Source organism: Giraffa tippelskirchi, chromosome 1 (assembly GCF_054371585.1).
Source record: "Giraffa tippelskirchi isolate mGirTip1 chromosome 1, T2T-mGirTip1v1.2.pri, whole genome shotgun sequence".
In the NCBI taxonomy this organism is placed as follows: domain Eukaryota; kingdom Metazoa; phylum Chordata; class Mammalia; order Artiodactyla; family Giraffidae; genus Giraffa; species Giraffa tippelskirchi.
The window spans coordinates 179,828,502-179,836,435 of record NC_137275.1 but is presented as its reverse complement, the minus strand read 5'-3'; positions in this window follow the sequence as shown (position 1 = coordinate 179,836,435).

Genomic DNA, 7,934 nt, shown 5'->3' with positions numbered 1-7,934 from the left:
CTCATTCTGCAGTTTTTAAAGAAAGTCTGTCCCTCTCTTCTTATGACTTTCCACCTTTATTTCATAGGGGACATATCTTTTGACATAGGTAACAGAATGTTGAACAGGCTTTTCCTTATTGATCCAGAGTGGATGTTAAGATCCAAAATGAGGGTGAAGGGCTGGGTGCCCAAGTTCAAGAGGTGCAGCTCTGTAGACCCCACAACTTGCTCCTGTGAATCTCTCCTTGGGGGCTGCAGGGCTATTCCTGGGGGAATAGCTCCCACATCTCTGAGAAAGCTCCCACAGAGGGTTGACAAAGCCCCACCTCCTAGCTTCTTTCTTCCCTTGAAGCTAACAACAGAGACCTGCCAGAGCCCAGGACCGTTCTTTTACACGAAAAAGCTCTAGGGCTTCACCTAGTCAACATCATCCCTGGAGGGAAACTCAGCTGTTTCCCCACCTTCAAACTCCTTCAGTTTTCTCCCCAGCACTTCCTCCCTGCCTCAGCCTGGGAACAAAGACATTTGTACAAATCCACAGGAACATGCTAATTGGCAAACAACTCAAGCTCTCGATTGCCCTGAGGGGATTATAGGCCTTTTGGGCACTGCCAGGGGAAGAGAAAAAATGAACACCTTGGCAATAGCACCAGGCACCTATGCTTTAATGTATTCAAATATGTCCCCGCTAGGAGTTTGCAGGCCCTCAGGGATACAGGGAGTCTGAGCCGAAACAGTTTCTCCTAATTGCTGAAGCAGACACCCAAATAGAATCCTGGATACAAGGGTCTCATATGGAAATTGCCTCACTCTAGCTACAGGATCAGTCAAATTGGGTTTTTCAGAGCACTATTTCCACGGGATGTCAATAGGTATTTTTGAAAATAGGGTTGCAGTGAAAATAAATTTGAGATATGCATAGTAAACAGAGAGTCAGTTTCCTTTCCACAGGATTTATTGGCATCTTGCATACTAATGGCCTATTATTGTCAGTCATTCTCCACACACTGAGCGTCTACTTTGCACCAAGCACGTGGAAACAGGTGAGATTCCACATGGTGTCCACGCCTGCAAGCAGCTCACAGCTGAGCATTCTAACAGTTCTAGTACTCAAATCCTGGTCTGGACCAATAGCAGCAATGCCAACTGAAAACGTGTTAGAAATGCAGGCTGTCTGGCCCCACCTCTAGACCTACTGAATCGGAATCTGCTTTTTAATAGGTCCCCAGGTGATTCACGTACACTGAAGTATGAGAAGCCTGGAATAACACATTGCAAGGGGAGAAAAAGAAGGTAAGGAGAAGGGCTACTCTGGGGAGCTGAAGACCTTTTGCTGTGGAGCCCAAGTAAGACAGTGAGCAGCAGATTTGGGGAGAGACACACTGCCTCCCTCCAACATGGACTCAGAGAGGCTCTGGTCAGGAATACTGAGAATAACAAGTTCCATTTTGACATCAGTATTGGTTGAGTTAAAGTTCAGCTTTGCAGAAAAGAAAAACCCTAAAATTAGTGTCTTAAACAAGATAAACATTTATTCTTCTCTTGCTTTTGAGAAGTCCAGCAATAAGAAATGCTGAGCTAGTATGGCATGCCACAGGATCAAGAACCCATGTTCCTTCCATCTTGTTACTCTACACTGTATTCCTAAAGTTGACTCCTGATCCTATGTGACTGCTGGACCTCCAGCCATTACACCTACATTCCAGCAAGCAAGAAGTAACAAAGGAGAGCAATCTTCCTACTTTTAAAGGCACTGCTTTAAGGTTTATATACCATCTTTATTTATATCCCATTGTGGGAACACATGTGAGACACACTCAGGGAACAACCTGGAGGCTAATTTAAGGGGTAGACTGATGAACCAGCAGAATTTAAACTGTTACTGTTAATGTAACTTTCTTCGCACCTACAGTGAGTTAGGACCAGGGAATTAAGGAGAGTGTTTTCAGGGTTTCATTCTCTACAGAAAATGAGACATTTAGACACAGTTTTCTAACTTCAATGCTTTGGGCGTTGGAAAGGGTCATCTCCTCAATGGTTTCTAAATAATGACAATAACATTAAGTTCATGGGGAGAATTTTCTGAATTAAAAGTTTTCATTTGATACATTTTTCTTAAAACTAGCACTTGCTTAAAAAAAAAAAAAACAACTAGCACTTGCAACTGCTTGTCTACTTCTGAGCAAAGATTTTTTTTCAACAAAAACAAGTGAACAAATGGCAAACAGAGTAATGAATATTAATGAGAAACAGAATAAAATTGCAAATTCAACAACTATTCCATGAGCATATGGTTTTTACCACAGTTTTTGCATACATAGAACAGAGCCATGTTTCCTACAGGTAAACTGTTTCTGGTTCTTATTTGCACGATAAACTTAAATGAGTTGGGTTTTTCCAGGGAACTACAAAGTGTACAATGATGTCCGGAACTCTACCTTGAATGGAGTTGAGGTCCACTGCTCTAGGCCAAGGCCAAGGCAGGTCCTGAAACCTTAGAGACTGAATCAAATCATTCCACCATCCTCTGTGGCCCAAACCAGACAGCTGGAGCGTGTCAGAATTGCCCTCTCCCTTACCCACACACCCCAGCAGTCACAAGGCCTATTCATGCCCCCCAAATTCTTCTCTCTGTTCCCCCTGCACCCTAAGAGACAGGAGAGTATATGGAAAAAGGTGTGCATTATGAAGCTCAACTGTCTGATGCAAATCTTGGCTTGATTTAGTAGCTGTGTGGCCAAGGGCAAGTTTTCTAACTGTTGTGGACCTCAATTTTCACATCCAGGAAGAGGGGATAATAACAGCAGTTATCACTGAGGGCTGTGGATGGTAAAGGAGTTCATGGACTCGAAACAACTGAAATGATCCCCAGCTCACAGGAGCCATGTAAGTGTCAGCAATTTTCACTATCACCATGGCCATCACCTTAAAAAAGGTCTCACGGAGGCCAATCACCATCTCCTCAAGGCCAAGATCCGAATCACTAAACAGCAAGTGCCCAAAGCCCTGAACCCTTTACTCATTCATTTAGAAAACTCCAGGGGTTTCTTGTGAACCACAGAATTAAGTAGAAACTTTTAATCATCCCATTTAATTCCCTTTATGATATGGAGTTTGAGAGATATTTAAGGAGGGAAGAAAAGAATAGAACCAAAAAATGCAGGAAAAGAAGATAAAGATGAACTAGAGAATTCTAACATCAGCTCTGTTTATTGGCTACTGCCTTGAATAAATTGTCAAGCTGGCAAATAATCTGTTAACATGTGGTCTGTTCCACATCAATCATTTGATTAAATTGGTCATCTCAGGAGAATCTATTCCCTGTGCATTTCAAAACCTAGACTGTAAATGCGTTCATGTCAAAAGTGACTTACCACTCTGAGACAGGCATTTGGGGATTTGTCTGTATCAGCTTGAAGCTGACTCCTTGAAGCTGTGTGTGTGTGTGGTGTGGTGTGGTATGTGTATATGTGCACACATACAGGTATGTGAAAATAAACAAAGAAACACTAGATATTGATGTGCCTGGATAGAGTCAAGCTAATTGAAAGGCTTTGTCCTCAATACACACATACACACTCAGTTCACACTCATTCATTCATGCACACAGGTTCTCATGCACAAGCAGTGGCCTGTGTCCACACAGAGGGCCACTATCACAGGCACACCAACTCACTCACCAACACATACATATTCACAAGCACTCACATGTACACCCAGGCCCTGAATCCCACATCTGCCCCGTCTCCTGAGTGACAGTAATGGATGTGCCATGTCAGCAGTGGTCGGAGGTTCCTTTCCAGGCATGATAATGCCACGTGTTGCTATCATGGCCAGTATATGGCTATCTCCACATCTTTCCATTCTGATTTCTGGAATTATGCTGTGCCTTCCTGCCCATCTGTGGCAACTCATTCCCAGAACAGCCTCAGGATAAGTGAGTCACCAGAGTGCTTATCATCTTGCCACTGAGTACCTTCCACCTCTACCCTCCTTTGCAGGATGTGAGTTGCATCCTTTTTTAGTTGAAAGGTGTCTTAGAGATCATCCCTTCTGACCTCCTCAATGTGTAGAAGGGAGACTGAGGCCCAGAGAGGGGTAGGATTTGCCCAAAGTCACCCAGCAAAGGCAGAGCTGAACTTGAACCCTAACTCTAGGGCCAGGGCTCGTTCTATCTCATGGCCTCCAAAAGAATCCCTTCTCTCCCACTGGAGTCCTGATCCTACTGCTGGGCCCTCCTGGAAAAGTTGGGGGAAACAGTACAAGATAACAGCTATGAGTGGTCAGGAGTGCCCAGTGACCTGCTGACCACAGTCAAGAGGGGCCAGAGGTACAGCTGTCCAGCCTGTGAGATGCCTCCTCCCATTGCTCTCGTGTCCTCATGCAGGTTCCTCAAATGAGCCACTATTCCTAGATCCCTGGAGCTCAGGGTGATGGACTCAGGAGAAGGAGCAGGCAGAGAGGCAGGCAAGGAGGCAGACAGAGCTCCAGCACCTCCTTTCTCTAGAAAATAAAATATAGTTCAGTCATTCCATAAACTGTCTGTTTTTGCTCCCTGTGCCTGCTCTGTCCCCATCAGGTCTACCCATTCTCCCTGCCTGGTGTCCAGATCCATGACAAGGGACCCAAGAGGAATCAGAGCTGGGGCCTGGTAACCTGGGGAGGTGGTAACTTCACCTCAATACCCACCAACGCAACCCAGCATGAGAGGAGCAGCAAGAACTCAGTGGAGGGCTCCTTTCCAGAGGAGGGCATACCCCAGCAAGGCTGGCAGGAGCTGTCCTATGAAGGGGGGAGGAAGGGCATTTTAGGAAGAGGGCAAAGGCCAGGAGGGGAGAGTGCCCTGCTCGATCATGATTGGGACAGAAATGTAGGAGGAGAGGAGTCAGAAGAAAAGCCCAAAGACACCATGGAGGCAGGAGAAGGGCAACATGGGGGAAGGGCAGCCTGGGTCCCAGGAACACTCTGGTGGCCCTCAGGGCTGAACTTGATTCTAAGTCAGCCTCATCACAAGGCTGCCAGGAATAGTGTAAAAAAGAAAAACAAAGCCAGTCCTCTCTTAGCACCAAAGGGGAAACTGAGACCCAGAGAGAGGCTGAGATTCACTCAAGGTCATGTTGCTGGCAGAAGCAGTGTGAACACCAGAACCTTAACCCCCTAACTCATGTTCTGATTATCAAATCAAATCATTCCTCGCTGCTTGCAAGTTCTACCCATCCCAAACTGGAGTATCAAGATGTTCCTATGTAGAATGGTAAGAGCACAGGGTTGGGGCGGGTGGTCGCTGTTACTTGCAGGAAACAGCCCATTGATCGCAGAGATGGGAGCCCAGGAGAGATGTGTGGCTGAACAGGTGCTGGTTCCCACGAGGCCTGCCCTTTCAGGCAGTGCACACCTCAAATGCCCAGGTCTGTGGCCCTAGAGTAACACAACATCCAGGGGCAATTCCAGGAGGATACCCCTCTGGTCTGTCTCCCTTTGCATAGTGAGGGGAGGGTGGGGAAGGCCCCACAGCCCCACAGCCCCACAGCCCCACAGCCCCTCCAACTCTGAGGCCAGTGAGGCCCTCAGCCTGCCGAAACCTCTGGAGACTGAGCCAGCAGCTTCAGGTCCCATCTGTCGCTATGTGTACTTGATCAGGAGAGTTATCTCTGGAGAGAAGAAGCAATTATATTTAGCATTTTCTGCCCCATACATGATTCAGTTGAGAAAAGAATGTCACCTTCCCTGTAAAAATCAATTGTAATAAGGGACATACTTCTATACTCAACAAAATTCTCAGCCTCAGGATATACATGCATTAATTAATCATGCTGCCATTTCATCTTTTCTGTCACCCTCAACCCCAATTCAATGGGAAAACATAGGGTCAAAGAATCCCATGGCAGGAGGGACAGGCGATATCCCTCAGGGAGGGGTACTCTGTTAACAGACTGCCCTCTAAACTCCGGGGACAGTACCAGCCACACCACAAAAGTAGGGAAGGGAGCAGGTTATCCCAGAAGACAGGCAGAGAGGACCTTGCCAAAGACCAAGAAAAGCCCTTAGCTGCCCACCTTACCACAGGCAGGCACTGGGCCCTCTGTGACTCAGTTTCCCCATCTGTATAGTAATGAGGGAGTTGGCTCTTCCAGCTATAATGCTCTTAAACTCTGGAGTCTGGACCTGATTGGCAATTGCCTGCAGACCAAATCAGACCTATAGCTGTGTCTGCATGGCCTTGAATTAAGAATTGTTTTGACATTTTTAAAGAGCTATGAAAGAAAGAAAGAAAATCACAAGGAAGGCTACGTGACAGAAACTGTATATGGCGTTGTACGTGCACGTGTACCCAGTCATGTCCGACTCTCTGTGACCCCATGGACTGTAGCCAGCCAGACTCCTCTGTCCATGGGATTTCCCAGGCAAGAATACTGGAGTGGTTTGTCATTTCCTACTCCAGGGGATCTTCCTGACCCAGGGATCCAACCCACATCTCCTGTGGCTCCTGCATTGGCAGGCAGATTCTTTATCACTGTGCCACCTGGGAAGCCTGTATATGGCCTGAAAGACCTTAAATAAACTATCTAGGGACTTCTCTGGTGGTCCAGTGGCTAAAACTCCACGCTTCCAATGCAGGGGGCCTGGGTTCGTTCCCTGGTAAAGGAAATAGATCCCAGGTGCTGCCACTAAGGGCTTGCATGCCACAACTATTAATAAAAGATCCCACATGTCACAGCTAAGACCAAGCACAGCCAAATAAATAAAATTAATTTAAAAACTATCTAGCTTTTTACAGAAAGTTTGCTGATTTCTGCATTAATATTGGATCTATGTTCCTTCCCCATTAGAGCTCAGAGAACTCTCTGGAATTCTGTAGGATAAGTAGGATTTCTCACAGCTGTCTAACTGATGTTTAATTCTCTCTCCTCCTTTGTCCTGTGGCTCCAAGGCATCCTAGATCCTAGCACATAGCAGATCTTCAGTCTAAATGAATGAAGTGTATGTTTCTTGCATCCTTGTAACCTATATGCACACCACTCAGGCTGAACAATTACTTCTGCATAATGGAGACCAAAACTGTAGGCTTATTTTATCCAGTTAGCCATCATTGAGGGATTTACTAGGATTCCATGCTAGGCTAGTGCTCAGGGCTGGCTCTGTCCACCAGGAGCTCATAGTCCAATAAGGAAGATCAGACAAGTAACTATAAAACAAGCTAGACCATGCATAAAGGTAGAAAACGGTAGAAGAAGTGAAATGCACACACAAAAGAAAGAAGCAATTAAATCTGAACAGAATTAACATGCCACTAGATAAATGGGTAAAACTAGGAAAAGATAATTCACAAAAGGGAATATACTCTAATAAAACAAATATATGGGAAAATCTTCAGCCTCACTAGTAGCCAGAAAAATGCTAATAAAAATTACAGAGATATCTTTTTATGATTATTAAAATAGTAAAAAATCTATTTCCAGTCATAATGCCCAATGTTCTCAATGGTACAAAGAAATGGCTCTCTCAAACAATGGGAGTGAAATTGCATAACTCTTTGAAATCCCATTGGTAATAATATCATATATAAAAATGTATGAACTTTATGATCCGGTCATCTTACTTCTAAGAATTAGACCAAAGACAATAATTCAAAATAAGGAAAAGTACATATGCTAATACATGCAATGACTACTCTAGCAGTTATCTGGAGGAAATATAAAAATCTCACCATGGGATTCTCTTACCAGGATCCCTTTTCTACACCAGCCACCTGGTTGTTCAAGTATGACCAACCTTGGTAAAATGTGTCCCTAGCTATACAAGCAGAGTCTGTCCCTGGGAAAGAAGGACCAGTCTCAAAGAGCTGGCTGGATTATCACAGGTAAAGTTTGGGCCTGGTGTGTGGGTGTTTTCTGCCATGTGGAGGAAAATCAGAGGGAGTAGATCAGCTGAGAAAGGAAGAAAGAATGAAGT